The sequence below is a fragment of the Diabrotica undecimpunctata genome, chromosome 6, assembly GCF_040954645.1.
Source record: "Diabrotica undecimpunctata isolate CICGRU chromosome 6, icDiaUnde3, whole genome shotgun sequence".
NCBI classification, from domain to species: Eukaryota; Metazoa; Arthropoda; class Insecta; order Coleoptera; family Chrysomelidae; genus Diabrotica; species Diabrotica undecimpunctata.
The window spans coordinates 42,856,562-42,877,333 of record NC_092808.1 but is presented as its reverse complement, the minus strand read 5'-3'; positions in this window follow the sequence as shown (position 1 = coordinate 42,877,333).

Here is a 20,772-nt window from a genome sequence, read left to right as displayed (position 1 = left end):
TATTTTACTCCAGTACAGAATCTTTTACCACAGGATTTTCCAGGAAGGCTCCGATTTAGTCAGTTTATGATGGGGCGGCATTTAGACGATCCAATGTTTTATAATAAAATTTTATTTACCGTTGAAGCCACATTTACTAGAAGGGGTGTATTTAACTGGCGCAATAGCCATACCTATGCGACAGAAAATCCTCATGCATTCCAAGAACATCATTTTCAACACGAGTTTTCCATAAATATCTGGTGTGGCATATTTGGGGATTGTATTGAAGGACCATTCGAATTACCAACTAGGCTTGACGGAGTAACGTATCTAAATTTTTTGAGAAAAGATTTACCAACTCTTTTAGAAGACATACCTCTAAATTTGAGACGGAACTCTTGGTACATGCATGATGGTGCACCACCACATTATAGCCTAGAAGTTAGAAATTATCTAGATGAAATTTATCCTCAAAGGTGGATTGGTAGAGGTAGTGTATACCCATGGCCAGCACGCAGTCCCGAACTAAATCCCCTAGACTTTCACTTGTGGAGCTACCTAAAGTTACTTGTTTATAAAAAAAATAAATCACCGTCAAGAGTTATGGCAAAAAATTGTAGAGGGAGTTAACGTAATTAGGGCCCAAAGAAACTCATTATTTAAAATAAGACAAAACTTACACAAAAGATTTAGATTATGTAGTTTATCTAATGGTGCACATTTTGAACACTTATTGTAATTTTTTTTCGTTTTGAATTATTCACTTTGTTAATTGTTTTATATTCACTTCATTGTTTAATTTAATTTCTGATTTTTTTAAAATTTGTTACTGAGTCAAAGGTTTAATAAAAATAATTGTTTCAATCATATGCATTTTGTTTGCAAAAATTATCTACTACTAATACATTTAATATTCACTTTTATTTAAGACCTTTTGAATATTGTTTGAATTTACATAAGTTTTTGTAAAATTTTTTTATTTTATGCACGTCTCTAAAAAATACGTTTATTTCGAAAACGGTGTACTTTTTTGATTTGAAACAAGAATACCTTTTTTGTGTAGAATTGAATGTTATTTCATGTTTTTTTCCTAGAATGTTTATAAAGGGCGGGAAAAAAATTATGGCCCCATTAATGAACCAATGTTGTAGTAGGTGGCGCCACCTAGTGTCATCGGTAAAACTAATATCATTTTCATATTAAGCATACCAAATAATAGCAAGATACCAAATTTTACTTAAATCGATTAAATAGTTTTCAAAATATCCCTAAAAATAATATAAAAAAATATTAATGAATCACCCTGTAGAACGAAAACTAGCAACATTTTGCCTAAGCAATTTGAGCTCAAACGCTTTATTTTGATGTCAGCTATCACCCATTAGCTAATGTCCAATTAATTATGGGACATCCTGTATACAAGAATATAGTAATCCAAAAATAATACAATAGTTAAAGAAATAAATTCAGGGAGTTAAAGGGTTAAGTTTCATTCCTTTTAACTTTATTTTCCCCGTTCCTGTCCTATATTTACTATTTTAAGACACCGAACCACACTGTTTAAAAGAACTTAGTCCAGGTAGAAACCCACATTGCACTTTCTAACAAACTTCGCAAGAATTTGCGAAAAGAAGCCTTTCCGTAAATAGGTACGAGAAACACTTGCTTTAACTAACATAATTTGATAAACAAGTAAACCAAGAGTTCCTTCGAGAACACTTGAAAATTACCTATCCTCAAAGAAATACCAAGTTTCTATACCCTTACAGGGTGCTTTATTTTCATTATACCTGGTAAAGTTCTAATTTCGCCTTTACGGTTATGAGTCTTGTTCAAGTTATATTACAAGAACGTACAGCTATAACATAAGAGACATAATATAATGGATGTACTGGTGAATTATAATATAATCAGGTAATTAATAGTAGCTACATAATATTTATATACATCTATATCATATATATATATATATATATATATATATATATATATATATATATATATATATATATATATATATATATATATATATATATAAATTAAGGAACACTCGAAGAGTGGTGGGTTTTTCGGTCAAAGTGGGGAAATAAAAGACAAAGAAGGTGGCTACCTTATCTATTAATTAAAGACGTTTCGCTTTCTACTCAGAAAGCATCATCAGTTCATCTAAAAAGAACTATTTCCGAAGTAGAAATTGAAACGTCAATAAACGTATTTTAACCTTTAATTGTGGCTTATTCCCATTTAAATAGTAATTAATCTAAAAAGAACAATATGAAAAACCAAACATCCATAGAAAAGTTATTACATGTGTGTTACCTTAAAAAGACATGTAGCAGTCAATGATATTAAATGTGTGAAAAAGCTTACGACAATGGACATTGAGATCAAGTTGTATAAACAATTAATTGAAACTAGGTACAGTTTACAAATTAACAAACTTAGCACAGCAAAAGAACATGTGATAATCATACATGTACATAAAAATTGTTTGTAAAAAAAAATATTGTAGAGAACTAGAAAGATCATAAGATGCACTTCCAACAGTATATTAACAGTTAAATTTAATTTTGACTTAAGGTAACATTATTGAATAGATTAAGATGGAAATATAATATTTAAAAGTAAAATAAAGTTAAGAGACTTTAGCTTACTAGGTGCCGCAGGTAAATGAATGTAACACCCACGCCAACAACGTGAAAAGACAGTGGCCTTGAGGTCAAAATATGATAAAACAGCAAGGCGAAATACCAACCTCTAGTGCAATATAGCGGTACGTTTAAAGAATATGATAAATTTGGGTGACAACTTGTCATTAAAAAGCCAAAAAATGAAAGGAAATGGTGGTTAAGATCACCATTTCCCCCCAGTGATTGGTTGAGAAAACCAATGAACAAAGCAAGCGAGGTCGATCCAAAATATCATATATTATAAAATCTACGTTGTGACTGGTTAGCCAGCCAACAGGTGAAGATTGATTCAACTTCCACAGTCCAAGGTTCATAGCATTTGAAACTGTGAATGAAAAAGATTCTATGAATCAGTTTCAATTAAAAAATTTTACTTAAATTTTAGTAATGATGTACTTTGATGATAAACATCCAAGGGACAGAGATAGAACAAGTAGATGAATATACATATCTGGGTCAAAATGTCAAGGTAAGCAAAAAAAATCAGACTACCAAAATAAGCAGACGTGTAAACATGGGATGGGCAGCATTAGGAAGACTCTCATACATACTTAAAAATAAAAATATACCTCAAAGACTGCGAACCAAACTGTTTAATTCCTGTATCCTACCTGTACTTACATATGGAGCTCAAACCTGGACATTCACTAAAATAATCATGGAAAAGATCAGAAAAACTCGGAGAGCTATGAAACGAGATATGCTGGGTATCTCACTCAAAGACCATAAAACCAATGAAGACATTTGTAATAGAACAAAAGTACAAAAAGCTGTCGAAGAGGCAGCTAAATTGAAATGGAAATGTGCTAGACATAACGTCTTAAGGATAGCCGATGGAATAAAGAAATCTGAAATTGGCGGCCATATGAAGCCAAAAGACGAGGAAGACCGCAAATGTGCTGGAGCGACGATATTAAAAGAACTGCAGGACCAATGTGGAAACGTCTTAGAAACAACAGAGATGAATGGCGAAAATTAGGAGAGGCCTATATTCGGCAATCCGAATCAAGAGAAGGGCTTTAAAAAAAATCTAAAGCATAACTGAAGAGACTCGAATCATTTGGAATATTGGAAAGTAAAGCTATAGATAAATGTTGAGGGTTTTCTGGATGAAAAAAGTTAACAACGAAGAAGTTCTAAAGAGAATGGATAAAGAGTTCAAACTAATAATAACCATAAATCGTCACAAAGTGGAATAACTAGGTAACAACGTATAATAAACAACGATACGCCCTACTTCGGACAGGTAAGGTACATGGAAAAAGAGGTACAATAAGAAAAAGAAAATCCTGGCTTTATAATCTACGAGTTTTTAAGTAAAAATAGCTATGTTAGTATCCAACATCTGCAATGGATAGGCACCATAAGAAGAAAAAGAAAAGAATTATCATGTTATCATTGAAAATTTCACCCCATTGAACTAATATAGACTTAAATGACAGGATATCTCGCTAGAACGTATACCATATTTAAGCTTAAAGCTTTTCGTCAATACTAAATGACTCAATATTAAAAATTAGATTTGACCATGGACAAAAAAAAAGCATAAAGGTATATCATGGCGAAAGACAGGAAATTTTGTAAACTCGATATGAACAAACAATAGAGTCAATCATAAATTTTTAAATGATAATATTGCCACAATAATATTATCTGACAGGAACAAACATTGTTTAGTTAGGAATGTAATAAATGTGGGCTTATAGTCTTTTGTATGCCTTTGTTATAAAGTAAGCTCATGTTCGTTACCACAGAGGTGTGCAATTGTTGCGTAAATCCTTAGGACTTGCTCATTTGCACATTATGTTTATTTATTTTTGTTTACAAAGTTTTTCAGAGTAGTCAAATCATTTCGATAAAGTTTTACATAAACATTTATAATTTTCTGTATTGATTAATATATAATCATTTTTGTAACCGTCTCTCATAAACATATGCTATCATCTAATTTCAAATCGAGGACAATACTTTACCTTTAACAGTTATCAGTTTATTGTCAGTTTTGCAAGGTCGACAAAAAAACATTAAAAGCATATTCGCTTTCAAGTCTTATAACCTTCCATCAGTCACACCTTTGGAAAAAATCTAACATTTTTAAATATTTTGTCATAATTTTCGAAATATTACTTTTTTGAGTTCTGCAACCAGGAATACTCCTATGAAGATTCGTGTAAGGGTGGGAGTACCTATTATAGCAGAGATCGGTTGTAAGTTCAAACCCAACAACGACAGCGATCGCGTTCGTCGGAGCGTTAGAAAAAATCTAACTACAAAAATGGTGTTCACGTGTATTGAATTTTGAGAGATCACTTGAAAAAACTTATAATATTATTAGAAAAGTAAGATTTTTAGTTAAATCTAGATTGTTGAACATACGTTATTTTAAGCGCTGGATATTTTTATACCTTTTTTGGTTTATTGTAGGAAAATGTGAATAAGAAATTGGAGAACCAGTTACTAAAATTGTATGAAGGGATAGACAGCGATGTGGCTCCACTAGATTCCGATAAGGTTTTAAGTTATGTTCTTTCTGTGTCCCCAAGACAGATTATGAGCAGTCCACACAAGATGTATCCAGTGATCCTGAAGATCACTGGATACACTGTGTGAAAACCCTTTCTCGTATGGTATCATCAATAATATTGTAAAATACACAAATCAAAAACTGGATATGATGAGAGTGTTTTATGTTCGCCCTAGGAACTCTCCTGCTGTTGGCTACGAGAAAATGCAAGCATTTATCTGACTTTGATTTCTTACTGGAGTAGAGAGAACACAACATTTAGATAATAATGAGCTATTAAAATTAGATGCCATAGCTACATATTTTTGCAGCTACTATATCCAAGAAAAGATTTCACCACATAACAAAAACTGTAAGATTTGACGACGCTACTTAGAGGCAAGAAAATTCGTCTTGGATTCTATGTGGCCATAGATGAAATGTTGGAAGTGTTCTGTGGTCGATGTCAATTTAGGCAGTATGTAGCCAATAAGCCAGCAAAATACGAAATCAAGATTTATGCCTTGAGGGATGTTAGAAAATGTTTTACACAGAACCTCGAAATTTACGCTAATAAACAGCCTGAAGGACCATATCAACTACCCATTGATGCAAATAATGTAGTAAAAAGATTTATACGACCCATATTCGGACCAGGGTGGAATATAATAATGAATAATTACTTTTCCTCTGTACCCGTAGCCAACTATTTAGTGAACGATTATTGCTTGATAACGAACGGTACTTTGTGTAAAAATAAATTCTATTTGAATTAGTTAACAAGTGTAAAAGAAAGACTTATATGTAGTAGCATGTTTGCATGTGGTGACGATGGAAACAAGAATTTACTTGTATCATATTTACCAAAAAAAAAATAAGAGTGCGTTACTATTTTCAACACTACACAGCAATGGTCTCATTGATGAAAACACCAAAGAACATACCATGAAGCCAGAGGCTATTACTGATTACAACAGTTACTCAGGTGTAGAGATGGAAGATTAAAAATATGGTTAGAAATTTACTTTAAAAACAAACAAACTCATAGCATAATAACTAAAAAACTTCTGTTAATGAGCTAGTCTAAGCCATTAATCAGAAATAAACTTTTTTTTCACTTAATATATTTTTTATTGAACATCATCATTATTGGTGCTACAGCCCTATAAAAGAGCCTCGACCTTCCCAAGTCTACTACGCCAGTCAGTTCTATCCATTGCCAACTGTTGCCAGTTTGCTGCGCCTATTTGTTTACCATCCTCATCTACACCATCCCTCCATCTGAGTTTTGGTCTACCCCTTTTTCTACTTCCCACAGGTTGTGACATAAGGATTCTTCTAGGAGGGTTGTTCTGCTGTGATCTTGCCAGATGTCCTGCTCATCTTAGTCTTCCTATTTTTATAAAGGATACTACGTCTTTACCACCAAATATATGTTTATATCTGTGATATATCTCGTAGTTGTACCTCCTTCTCCAAACACCATTTTCACAGATGCCACCAAATATTCTTCTCAGGATCCTTCGTTCAAATATAAGCAGGAGATTTTCATCTGTCTTGGAAATGGTCCATGCCTCCGACCCATATGTCAACACTGGTTGTATAAGGGTTTTGTATATGGTTATTTTTATTTTTTGGCTTAAGTTGTCTACTCAGTCCAAAATAGCATTTGTTTGCTAGGATTATTCTTCGCTTGATTTCTTCCGTCATGACGTTCTCCTTGGTGATCAGGGAGCCTAAGTATGTGAATTTGTCCACCACTTCAAAGGTAGAATTATCAACCGTGAATTGGTGGCCGATGTTTCTGGCTCTATTGTTGGGTGTTGATGCCATTATCTTAGTTTTATTTTCATTTACTTGCAGGCCCATATTTTTTGAGGCGTGTGACAAGGTGGTATACATTTCTTCTAGCTTGCGTGTTTTGCGGGCAACTAGATCAACATCATCTGCATATGCCAAAATTTGGGATGATTTATTAAAAATGTTTCCTCTGCTGTCTATTTGGGCATCCCTGACCGCCTTTTCCAAAGCTATGTTGAAAAGGAGACACGCCAGCGCATCTTCCTGTCGCAGCCCAACATGCGTTTCAAATGCCTGTGATTGTTCGCCCTGTATTTGGACTTTGCAAACAACTTTACGCATTGTAGCCTTAACCAATCTTATCAGTTTATCGGGGATGTGGAATTCATCCATGGCTTTATACAATTTATTTCTTAGGACACTATCATAGGCCGATTTAAAATCTACGAAAAGATGGTATGTGTCGATATTAAATTCATTGGTTTTTTCCAGTAGTTGCCTTAGCACAAAGATCTGGTCTGTTCTTGATCGACCAGGCCTAAAACCACTTTGATATTCGCCAAGAAGCTCCTCTGAATATTCACTCAGGCGATCATATAAAATACTCGAAAATATTTTGTATGCTGTATTAAGGAGGGTTATTCCCCTATAGTTTCTACATTCTAATTCATCGCCCTTTTTGTGTAGCGGGCAAACGATACCAATACACCACTCTTCTGGGATTTGTTCCTCATTCCAGGCCCTCAGTATGATTTTATATATATAATTAGTCAGAGTAGCACCTCCACATTTAATAAGTTCCGCAGGTATACCATCACTTCCAGAGATTTATTATTTTTTAGGTGTTTTATTGCATCCCGTACTTCCTGAATTGATGGAGGCTCCAATGGTGTATTGTTGTTTGCTCCTGGGGGTGGTTGATTTGGATCTTCTACTTCGATAGTAAGCAGTTCTTTATAGTGTTCCACCCACCTTTTCAATACTTCTTCTTTTGTATTGAGTATATGCCCCTCCTTATCCTCACATAGTCCGATCCTTGGTTTAAATTCTTTTCTTGCTTTATTTAGATTTTTATAGAATTTTTTTATTTGATTTTCCTTTTTTATTGAACACGTATTATTTTTTATGGACTTTTTCTTTAGAGAAGGTATTGAAACCCCTTATAAGTGGTCAACAGCTACGCTTATGACTATCTTTTAAACATTGAAATGTAAAATTGAAACTAGGACAATTATTCTTCTTCTCAGTACACAGTCAGACTGGTATTTTCATCATTATTTTACTCTACTATTTAGGTAGTTGACTTCCTTGAAATCTCAACTATTGTGTTATATAATTTGCCTTGTCATATACTTCTATATAAATTCTCAATAATAAAGCTTTATTAAACAAAACTTTATTGTTTGAAAATCTATGACAAAGTTTAAATACGTAAATTCAGAAACAATGTTTCTACAACATATTTTGAATGTACTTATTCACGTAAGATAATGATTGCGTAAGATGTGATCTGCCTTTATGAAAATATTGTTTCAATGTAAAATATTGTGCTTTTTTTATTTCGACCTCCATTTTCAGTAATGGTTAATTATAAATAGTTTAGAGCTTCAGTGCTAATTATTGTATGATTAATAAGAAAAAAGCCAATAAAATCGTGAGCTATCAAACAAAATTGAGTATAAAAGTATGTAAAATATGTATAAATATCTAAGAAGTATACCGGAAGATGCTGAAAACAGACAAATCTACTAATAATTGTACTACTTCAGTGCAGTAATAAAAAAACAAATAAAAACAGACCGAAAGAATTATTATTTATATTAATATTAGTGGGTCCAAAAATAGCTCGAGGAGATCCAAAATGGAAAAAAGTTATCTCTGTTCAAGAAAGGTCACCTGTCACGATCCGTTTTTTGGCGACTGGAGATTCTTTCACTGCTTTACCGTATCTTTTTAAAAGCTCGAAATAATCCATATATGTAATAATTCCGGAAGTACGTGGAGCTATAGTCGAAGTATTGAAAAGAACATTTAGGTAATTATACGTTTTATTTATTCTTATTCGAATTTTATTTATAATTATGTTCATTACTGATTGAATTTAAGTCCAAATTAGGCATATCTATAGAGAATATGGTTGGGGAAATTGTTCTGTAATCGTTGACTTGGGGCTCTAGATATGTTAGCGTGGAATATGGGGTCGTATATGGAAAGATTGTGGTGAAAATTGGGATCCGGATGAGTGAGGTGTTGGATTGGTATATATAGATAAAGAAGAATTGTTGGAATGTACTAAGGCAGTAGGGCTTTGTGTATGTTGTTCAAAGGTTTCTCGGTCTGCTTCAAATAAATCAGCCATTATTTTTCCTTGGACAATTGATACTGTAGCATTGTTTTTTTTTAGTTTAAAAGCCACTAGCTTCCCAAAGATCGTGTATTCACTACAATCTGAATCTTCTTGGGCTTTTGCAATCTTAGGTAGTACTGAAAATGCGGCGTCTAACTTTTCATCATCAGTACCTTATTTTTTTCGGATTCGGGAAGTATAGGCTACAGTAGCGAATTTATCTGATCTTCTTTGAATAGTTTTCTAAGCTGTCACAGTATCTGAACTTTCTAAAATGTTCTGGGTCTCTTCTGCTTCTATTATATCTTTATTAATATCAAAATTATCTTCTCCCGACATTTCAATTACTTCACCTTCTTCTTAGGGTGCCTGTCCGTTCCGAACGTTAATGATCATTATGGCTATGATGACTTTGTTAGTTGCTATACGAAATAGCTGTGTTAAGGTCTTTCTATACCATGCTTTCAGATTAGCAAGCCAGGATGTTCTTCTTCGTTCTGGGGCCCTTTTTCCTTTGATTTTACCTTGCAAAATGCGTTTGAGTAGCTCGTATCTTCCATAATTTCTCATTATATGTCGCAAGTGTTGCAGCTTATAGCGCTTCACAATGTGGACCAAATCTGCGGTTGTGTTCATCTTCAGCAATGCTTCTTTATTGTTGACTTTGTCTGTGCATGATATCTTCAGGATGCTTCTGTATAACCATAGCTCAAAAGTCTGAAGTTTTGATAGAGTTATCGCCTTCAATGTCCATGTTTCCACTGCGTACAGAAGCACTGAGTAACATTTAAGGGGCCTTTTGTTTCTAGTTTGAGGTCATGGCTCTTAAACACAGAGCTCATAGCCAAGAATGCAGCTTTTGCCTTTTCGATGCGACACTTAATCTCTTGGGTATTGTCCTACGACTCATTGATTATAGGTCCCAAGTAGTTGTACTTCACCTATTGTCTTAATTTTTATAATATCTGGGATTATTTGTATCCCATAGTATCTCTTTTTCCCGATAATTTTCAATTAACAGTAAACTAGTCTCTTCCGTCCATTCTATTTTGATACACTTAATTTTAAAACACCTTCAAAATAACATGACTGAAATCACTGGAAATTTGTATGTACGTCGGCGTCGTTGACTCGTCGGGGTATGGTATGCGGTTGCATATATCCGTCCATATGTGAGAACGCGATGGGGCTCGAGATGGTATTCGGAACATATGTGGACCCACCTTAACAAGCAAAAAACAAACAAATAACAGAACCACATATTAATTGAGGTGCTGCGGATATAATTATTGGACTAAGCCACATCAGGAGAGTTGTGTGATATAAGCATTTTTTTATTTGCTTTTGTTTAATGACGTTCATTTATTATTTCTATTGGCTATTTACTTAACACTTTGCAATCGAACTAGACGATCATATACGAAATTTATTAGAATGCTTATTATTATACTAATAATATAATAGTCTGCTATTTCTTGACCTCAAGGTATACAAAAGAGGCAACAGAGCCAGTGCTACGCTTTATGCAAGGTACTTATTTTCTTCAGGCTTACCGGACGCGAATCTAGGGTATTTAAAAACCTAAAGTTGATGTTTTTGCCGATGTTGGGGATCGAACCTAGATGTTACGTGTGAGAGTGAGATGTTTTACCGTTTGAGATATCCGGACCGCTAGAAAAATATTTATTCAGCAAATATATAGGAGAATACTAGACAATTTAAGGATAAAGCGCTAGTATAGGTATCGAAGGGATTGTTCTTTTGCTGGTTAGAGACAATAAGATAAGGGCATGGCAAATGACCCCGAAATGGGTAGCTTTTGGGATCAAGCCAGGAGGGCAGAGGATGCTAACAATCTGCGTAGTCTAAACCGCTACCCAAATCAATACAGGCTTGTAGAACTGGAAAAAGAAACTGCAAACACAAAATGAGACGTCATCGAAATCAGTGAAGTAGGACGGAAAAATAAAGAGCTATTGGAATTAGCGTCAGGAAACGTATTCTACCACCGAGGCACATTAACATACAGAACAGGCGGAGTTTTTATTGGATTCCTATTTAACAAAAAATGAAATCAAAAAATAGTAAAAATAGCTAGCTTAACCGTACATCTATCAAAGAGATACCATATACAAATTATACAAATTTACGCCCCAACGATTACTCACACTGACGAAGAAATTGAGACAGTGGACAGGTATCGAACAGCTGCTAATAAAATACGATGGGCCATTGTGGTAGCCAACATCCATAGAGGATAGGCACTGGCAAAAGAAGAAGAAGAAATAGAGCGTAAGTCATTTCAAGTTATTAATTGGTGACTTTATCGCCAAAGTGGGAAAGAGAAACGACAAGGATCAAGTCGTGAGAAAGTATGGAGTCGGTGATAGAACTGAGTGGGGAGAAAAGTACTGGTTTAGTTTGCACACTACCAAGACATTACAATTTCTTACACATTCTTTAAGAAAGAATCGAACAGAAAATGTACTTGGGTAGCACCATATGAAATTACTAAGAACGATATTGACTTCACAAGCTCGGCTGTCGCGGGGGCATTTTTGTTTTGAGTTGATTCAGGTCATAATTTATTCCACACTCTTTTCAGCGTTGCTTCCGAAACATCAGCCTTAGCATCCACAGCATTATCGACTGAGTGTTTTAAATTGTATGCTTTCCAGTATTCTGGAAAAGAATATTCCTCTTCCATAACCAGGTTTTAAATGAATTTTTTCCTGTATCTGCATTTGAATGTTTTAATGATCGATTCATCCATTGGCTGTATCAATGATAGATTCGCAGGCAGAAAATAACACGTTATATTTCCGTCGTCACTTCGCAGCACACCGGCTTTAGGATGGGCAGGTGCATTGTTTAAAATGAGAATCGCCTTTGGTGGCAAATTTTTTGCTTGCAAGTATAGTCGAATGTCCGGTATAAAAACCTAAACAACAAGACGTTAGAAAAATAAATAAGCAAATTTTTTGTTTGCAGTACATCACATACCTTTTTGAACCAGTCAGCGAATATTTCCTGGACACCCATGCATTATGTTGCGTGTAGTAGTTAACGGAAAGCTCGTTCATATTTATGCCCTTGACACAACGTGCTTTTTTGCTGTAGCAATCAATAATAAAGGAAGGTGATGCTCACCTCTTGCATTTGAACACATTATTGCTGTGATTCGTTGCTTTTGCGTTTTAAATCCGGGTGCATATTTTTCAGACAGTGCAGTGACTGTTTTCGTTGGCAATGCTTTGTAGTTTAAACCAGTTTCATCCGCATTAAACACTTGATCGCGTCTCAAACCATATTCATTGATCATAGCTTGAAACCTTCTTTTATTATCGTCAACGACTTCAATCCTTGCGGCGCTCAATTTTTTACCTTCGATTTACACTTTTCGTATACCGTGGCGATTTTAGAACTTTTCCAACCAAACGCCTTTTCCTTTAAATAAAAGCACGGCATCTTTTATCATTCCCGATTTAAACTGAAAATTAATCCAGTGTCCCGAATAAGAACAAAAATTATTTACATAAAAAAATGGGGTGGTGGTATAACTGCACATGTACATTTCAACGAACTTCGTTTGGCTTATCGCAATGTTCAAACAAAATACATTGATGGATAAATTTTTACTTAGTTATTCAATATAACTTATGTATGGACCCTGACCAACAGAGGTGACGGTTAATAGAGAGACGGATAATCGAGGATAGACGTGGATGTTACATTGGTGACAGCGTTTATTACAATCCTTTAAATTTTTTGACAGTTCAGCGTGTGGTTAAATTGGTTAAAGTGTTGCCGCTTTTTTAGAGTAAGCCTTTTGTTTATGTTTTAATTTTTTACACAAGTTGATCATAATATATTATATATTAATAAATTGTATTTATAAATACATATTAAATTTAGATTAATAGCGTTAAAAACTAATTATTGTTGTGTATTGTGATTGTGCTATGCCAAAACAACTAAATAGTCTGTAGAAAGCTGATAAGCTTTCATATAAGATATATTATTTTGAACAAGAAATAATGGCGGGTCATTTTTATTATTATTGCTCTAAAAGTTTAAAATTTAGAATATATAATTTTGTATTAAAATGTTTTCTTATGTATTTAAGTGTGTTGCAGTAATCTTAAATCTAAGTGCATTTACTCTTAATATAATAGTTTGACAAATAGTTGACATTTTAAAAATTCCTCACTTACTAACTATTCTGATGTTTTGACAACGCTGTGGGGTTCTGACTTTATTTTTATATGAAAAATACTATAGATATACAGTAACTTTTTATTTATATGATTCTTATTACTTGTTTACTTGTTTCCATTATTGGTTTCTCATATAGTCTCTTCAAATTTAAACATAAACAAAGCTAACTGAATTTACACTAGTCGACGGTCAGATAAAAATAGAATTAATACATCAAACTATACCACTTATCATTGAAAATGCTCTAAATTTGATGTTTTGGCATAATACCTATGATCAAAAAGATTATTGTACCACTTGCTGGGACACATAAACGGATTTAAATTAACTAAACTGATGTTGCCTGAGTGTATAGACACAAAATTATTATCTTTGATGACGAAACGTTCATCATATGTTGTCAACGACTAATTAAACGGCGACATGTTATATCTGTTGGACGCTGTCGTAGAGCATACAGCTTCAGATCTGTTGAGTTACATTCACATCGATGATAGAAATTAAATTATATTTACATAAGTACTACAAAATTGGCATTTTTTTAAATTTAAATTTTGCAAAATATTTTGTAATAAATATCTACTGCAAATATCTCTGTTGTATTTGTGTAAGCAATCTATCCTTTACTTTAAGTTGTTCTAATATCGATACGTTAGTGCGATGATCAATCCAAGATATTCTTAACACGTTCGCGGACACTATGACATAACCAAGGGTTCGTAGAAACGCACATCTGTTAAGAACGTCATTTTATCGAAAATAAAATTAAAAATAGGTAGCATGATTTATTATGAAAAAAACATATATTTTTGACAAAAAAATGGGAAGCGGCAAATACCGTCTTGTCCCTAACAAAGTCTATTTTCGTGAGCTGGATACAAGACGGCGTTTCCTGTCACACGATAAATGGGAGGGGATGGGACGAATTAATTAAAAACAACAATTTTATTGTCTATGGTAATTTTCGAAGCAAGGTTCTACACAAAGAGCTGGCCTGCTGGTGCACGTCTTACAAAGGTGCTTGGTCTCCTTTCGTATAGATCTTCATGTACAATGTTTGCATCTCAAATGATAGGATTTATTTGGATCTTTTGGGTTTGGTATTTTATCGAGAAAGTGTATGCCAGAATCAGTGTTCCTGTTTGCTATTTGTTGATCCAGTCGTGGCCTTTTACCACCATGTAATGGTCCCGTCTTCACAAAGTTTCTTCCATCATGCTCATCTTTATCAATTCCTAAATATTCTTTTACAATTTCTTCGCGAAACTGAAGGAACGATAACTATGTGTCCAATGTTCTTTTTATGTAAAATGCATTCAAAAGAGAAATGTCTCGTAGATGAAACATTACTTTTTTTATACCATCTAATACTTTTTCTCGGAGATGAATACTAACTAATAATCCGGTCATTACGGTCAATGCCAGACATAAACTTGTTGTAATTAGCTACCTCCTCAGGTTTTACCTTTTCAACGTCATGCCTGTTTTTAGCGGTAATTAATTTAGGATGATATTTCGTGGTAATGCATATAACATCCCATTTATCACTCCATTTTGAAACGTATACTTGACCACATCGGCTCTAGCGGTGTTCATCTTTCTTTAACTTGGCTGTTACGATTGCGGCAAGATTTCTTTTATGATCTTTTCGTAAGGTACCAGTTGTATGGGTTTTTCGACAAAGAAGAATCTTAGAAAGAGAGAGGCTATTATAAAAGTTGTCCATGAAGATATGATGTCCACGATCAAGGTATGACTCCGCCAGAGAGAGAACTAGTTGCTCAAGTTTTGGTACACCAGTCGCTTCGGTTGTTTTTCCGGAATATATTTTCAAATTTAGCACGTAACCATCGCTGGTACAAACAGAGTAGAACTTTATTCCGTACTTGGCGCTTAAATATTTTTTTACTTTTTTGTTTAGTTTTTGCCTTATAAAATCCAAATATATAAAATTAAGGACTTAGTGACACTTACCAAACACATAAAACTGCTTTGCACTAACTTAAACAGAGTGTATAACTTTAACAGCATAAAAATGTAGAAAGATATTATTCACGTGCATTCACCAAAACACAAGCGAGGTCAACTGCATGGAGAAACGTATGCAAGGACATATTACGAAATATTTTTATGTGTGCTAGTTCATCAATCGTGTTCGTACGGGGAAACCAATATACACACGACGAAAAATTCCGCTTTGAGTATTATACCGAGCTGTTTGTTTGGACGGCATATCGCGTCTTGTCCCTGTATGCATGACGGGATATGCCGTCTTGTCCGCGAACGTGTTAACATGCGGCGGTATACCCACATTTTAAAAGTGTCTAATTTATTTTTATCTGCTTTCTTTCAGCTCCACGTTTTTAAGCCTTAGTTTTGTGTATATTGTTATGCTAGAATTTTTCCAAATTATTACCAGTTTCATCATAGCTGTTCTAGCAATGGTCCACCTTCTACGTATCTCTCTGTCACACCCTCCGTCATTTGTTATTAGGGACCCCAGGTATATGAAACTATTTACTACTTCAAAGCCCCCAATTTCTTTAATGTGTGGAAGATTATTCCGAGCTCTGTCTACTATGATGATCTTTGTCTTACTCTTATTTAGCTTTAGTCCATATGTTTTGCTTTTCTCCTCCAGACATCTCATTATATATTCCATTTCTTCTTGATTTACCGCGATTATTAGTGTCAACAGCATATCTCAAGTTACTGATTTTTTGACCCCCTACTGATAATCTACCCTTCCATCCGTCTAGTACCTTTCGCATAATGTGTTCGGTGTAGATATTAAACAGAGTTGGCGAGATTAAGCATCCCTGCCTGACACCTGCGTCTGTTCTAAAATGATCGGAATGGGTGTTGTTTATTTTTACTGTGCACTTATTACTTCCATATAGACTTCTAATTAGTTGAGTTAAGTGATGGGGTGTTCCCATTTCCACTAGTATGGACCATAGCTGCTGCCATGTGACTTTTGTGTAATCCACAAAGCACATAAGCATAAGAGTATTAAATTTACGAGTTTTTTAGATTAGCTGTGTGACATTAAGGATGTGTTCACTTGTGCCTTTTCCTGGGACAAATCCCGCTTTCTTCTGATATCTGGGGCAATAGAAAAGTTTTTAGTCTTTCATGTATTACATGAAGTAAAACCTTGCTTGCATGGGATATTAGGGTTACCGTTCTGTAGTTGCTGCAATCTAGCGGAGTTCCTTTTTTGAATATAGGGATGAAAGTGGATGTTGTCCAGTCTTTGGGCCACTCTCCGGTTTCCCAAATCTTTTTGCAGATCATATGCATAACATTAACTCCAAGATCTCCAGTCTCTTCTAAAACTTCTGCGGTGATCTGATCTGCGCCAGGAGATTTTCTATTTTTTAACTTTTTTATCACTTTTTCTATCCCTGGCTAGAATGTTTGGTTCTCTCTCTGCAGTGAACTCGTTGTGATTTGCATTTTGGGGATCATCTGCATATAGACTTTGACCAATATTTTCTTCATACCTCCGCAATCCCTTTCTCGTCATTTATAATATTATGTTGGTTTTGATCCATTATTGTTTGTGTGATAGGTTTAAATTCCCTGGATAGATATCGGACTTTGTTATAAAGCTCATGGGATTCATACCGGTTTGCATGTCTCTCTATTTCTTCGCATTCTTTATTTATATGTTTTTATCATTCCTATATGCTCTTTTAATTTCTCTTACCTTTAACCTTGCTATTATTTATGTCACTACTTCTTAATTAAATTCATACTTTGTTCAATATTATATAAACCGTTTTTTAACTATATTTGAGAAGTTTTTAAAAAAACACAAACTTGGTAAAATATTTCACGAAACTGTAAATATTAAATTTCATGGCTTTTAGTTAGTAAAATATAGGTCCCCAATTTTAATAACAAAGGATAAAAGTAAACTTAAGAAAACCTGAGTTTATTTTTTTTCCTAAACAAAATCCTCGCAAAATTCAAGAGAACAGAAAAAATTAAAGCTAATTAATAATTCACCAAAATCCAACATCCAACTTTTAAAAAATGCATTATCGCTGCATTTAGGATTAAATTTTTAAAGAGGTTTGAGATTGAAAGAAAGTCCCGCCTAATTTTCTACTTTTAGAGTTTAAGAACTTTGTCTAGACACGAAAATGGATGTAAAAAGATCCTACTTTAGAGAGTCGTTGTATAATAAGTATGTTCGGTTCGGCTCATAGTTTTTTAACGGCCTTTTAAAGGTGATGAGCACCCATCGAAAATATTTTAGCGGTCATACGTTAGCATTTATCTTTTGTCACAATTTTATATTATTATGCTTTAAATTGTTTAAGTTATAAAACAAATATCATTGCAAAGTTCTCAGATATTTATGCTTTAGATTGCAATAATAAAGACAAAAAAAAACATAACACAATGGCAAACAGTCTAGAAAATCCAATAAACTTACGTCAAAACACACTATCTAATTTTGTTCACAAAACAAATATTAAAATTTTGTATTAAAAATCCTTTATAAAAGGTATATAATTTAAAAACCCAATCGGGCTATATCACAAAACGTTTTCGGAATCCATGTTCCATCATCAGTGCACTAGGTGGGTATACATGTATTGACCCACTAAATATGTGGGTAAAAACCTGTTAAAAATTGTTTTTTAAATTTGGTTTACATTATATGGTGATAAATTCTATGATGTTAAAGTTACCAGTGGATTTGGTAACATGGCGACGTATGACCCCACGTGTAGTTGCTGGTCCTGAGACGATGTGTCTACGAGGACCTGATGAAAGCAACTAAAAAGGTCCTGTGGATTTTAAAACAAATATTTATAAGCGATTTCAAGCACTTAACGAAGAGACCTTCGGAACCGAACAGACAAGCAACAATAGTAATAAATAAGACAATACCCCCCATCAATATTTCTTCCCAATATACCAAAGCTAGATGGCTATTGTTGTAATAATAGTTAAAATAATTTACCGAAACCAAATTAAAATTTTATAGAGCAAAAAAGCCGCTCTTTAAACATAACAAAACTACTAACTGAGAAAATGTTTAATTCCACACTTTTCAACACAAGCAAGAGCATAGTTATAATGTGATTTTGAAAAATTTGCACTATTTAGTTGATATACTTACACTAACAGCTGACATTGTAGAATATGGTCATAATATTAGGAATACTTCAAATATTAAACATAAAGTTAAAAAAAAGAACTATTATGAATGTTCGACATTCATCTGATACCTGATATAAACAATCAGGATATCTATGGCAACAAAGTATGTTAGAACATGATAGTCCAATTTAAAATCACCACACTTAAAACTTAACCTACTTAAATTTATTCAATGCCAATTTTATGTTCATAACAAATCCTTTCTCGATATGTCAGATGCATCAAGGGTCATTTTTCTAAAGATTTTATAAAAGATGGGCAAACCCCAGCAATTTGCGCATTACGTAAAGTCCATCCCACAAATTACACAGCGTGCAACGTTTACAAGGACCCTCAAAAACGCAAATTTATGGCTCCAAAAGAATATAACCTTTTGTGAATAGTCCAGATCAACTACGACATCCAAATTTAACATACACATATGTATCTCAGAGACTTCCAGCATCTCACCAACGCACAACAAAAAATATGCAGATTCAAACTATGCAGATTTAGCCAAATAATCATACTTACATGTACAAAATTATAAATTAACCAGAAAATAATTATTACGAGATTTGTACATAAATTAGATTAGAGTTATTAAGCCGTATGGCGGCATTCGAATCAACAACCATTTAAATGGCTATTGTATCAAAACAACAGTGTTATATTGTTACTGAAAAATAAGTGTCCTCTTGTCACATCAGCTTAACTAAAGAAGAAATATGGTACATTTGCTTATCGTTTTGATGGTGACATGATGAGAGGGTAGTGAAAATATAATCATGTTTTTAGGCTGTTCCCTAGGCTATCCGCCGCCTCCATAACACGCTGATGCACTATGGAGACAACTATCCTCAAAATGTTGATAGTAATTTTTTAATTTTTTTGATGGCCGAGGCTGTTTTGTGTTTTTTTTTTATATTCTTTTGAGGGATGTCCGAAAGAGAGAAATCATGTTATTAGGAGTACGATACCCCAAGGCAAACGTGATATCTTTTTCTGATAGAGCTTCAATGTTATCTACAGTTTATTAAATATTTTCTAACGTGTGTTGTTTTGGTCTTCTGAGCTTTTATTTGTAGATCATGTTATATCCTAATATCTGTTACACTGAATTCGATTGGTCTTCAAGCTCAACGAAATTTATTCTGGCTTTTTCTTCTATAATCTCTAGTACCCTTACTTTTCTTATCTGGGCACATTTACGGCTGTTTATCAGCCGTAATTTGGTTTTCATTGCTAATTTGCTTCTTCTTTCTGTGAGTCCTCTTATTGTGGCTCTTGTATTCGCTTTTTTTGCTCTGTCGCTTTTACTTGAAATGTGATCGTTAAACCTTAATGCATTATGACTCTTAGATATTTAGCTTCATTCTGCCATTTATTGATTTGTATTGCACTGTTAGCTGTTCTTCTCAGCTATCTGTTCTCTTTTTGAATATAGCCGTCTAGGTCTTCTCATTGAATACTCCATTCTTTTACTGTATCCAGTGCCCCTGTAGATTGCTTTCAGCTATATACAGGTTCTGAGTTTTTCCGCGATTGCAGTATCATGTGCATAAAGTCTGAGTATTGTTCCGGATGTTCTTGGAACGTCTGCTGTAAATATGCTATACAGAAGGGTGATAAAACCGTCTCCTGTGGTACTCTAGCTTCCGAAGCTCCCTGTTCAGATAAAACTTGTCGTATCTGGACCTGGAACCTCTAGGTCGCTTAGTTACGAGGATATAAGTCTCATCATGGCCTCGATATATCTATAATTTCTCATTTTTTATGCCAATCCTTCATGCTATATTCTTGTCTAAGGCTTGGCTTAGCACACTTGTCTAACAAAAACACAGTAATTAAACACTGAACTGGACCAATCACTATATCATTATTATACTGCCTTTCCCAAGCAGACAATAAACTTTCATACCTCCTTGATTTCTATATAAACAAAGGTATAATAGACAATCACCTAAAAACTATATCACGCTTCGACTTAACGTCCTATCGCTCGTATTTCTTACCCTTTTTTCTGAAATAATTTATTTATCTATACTTCATATACTTTATTCATCAAAAAC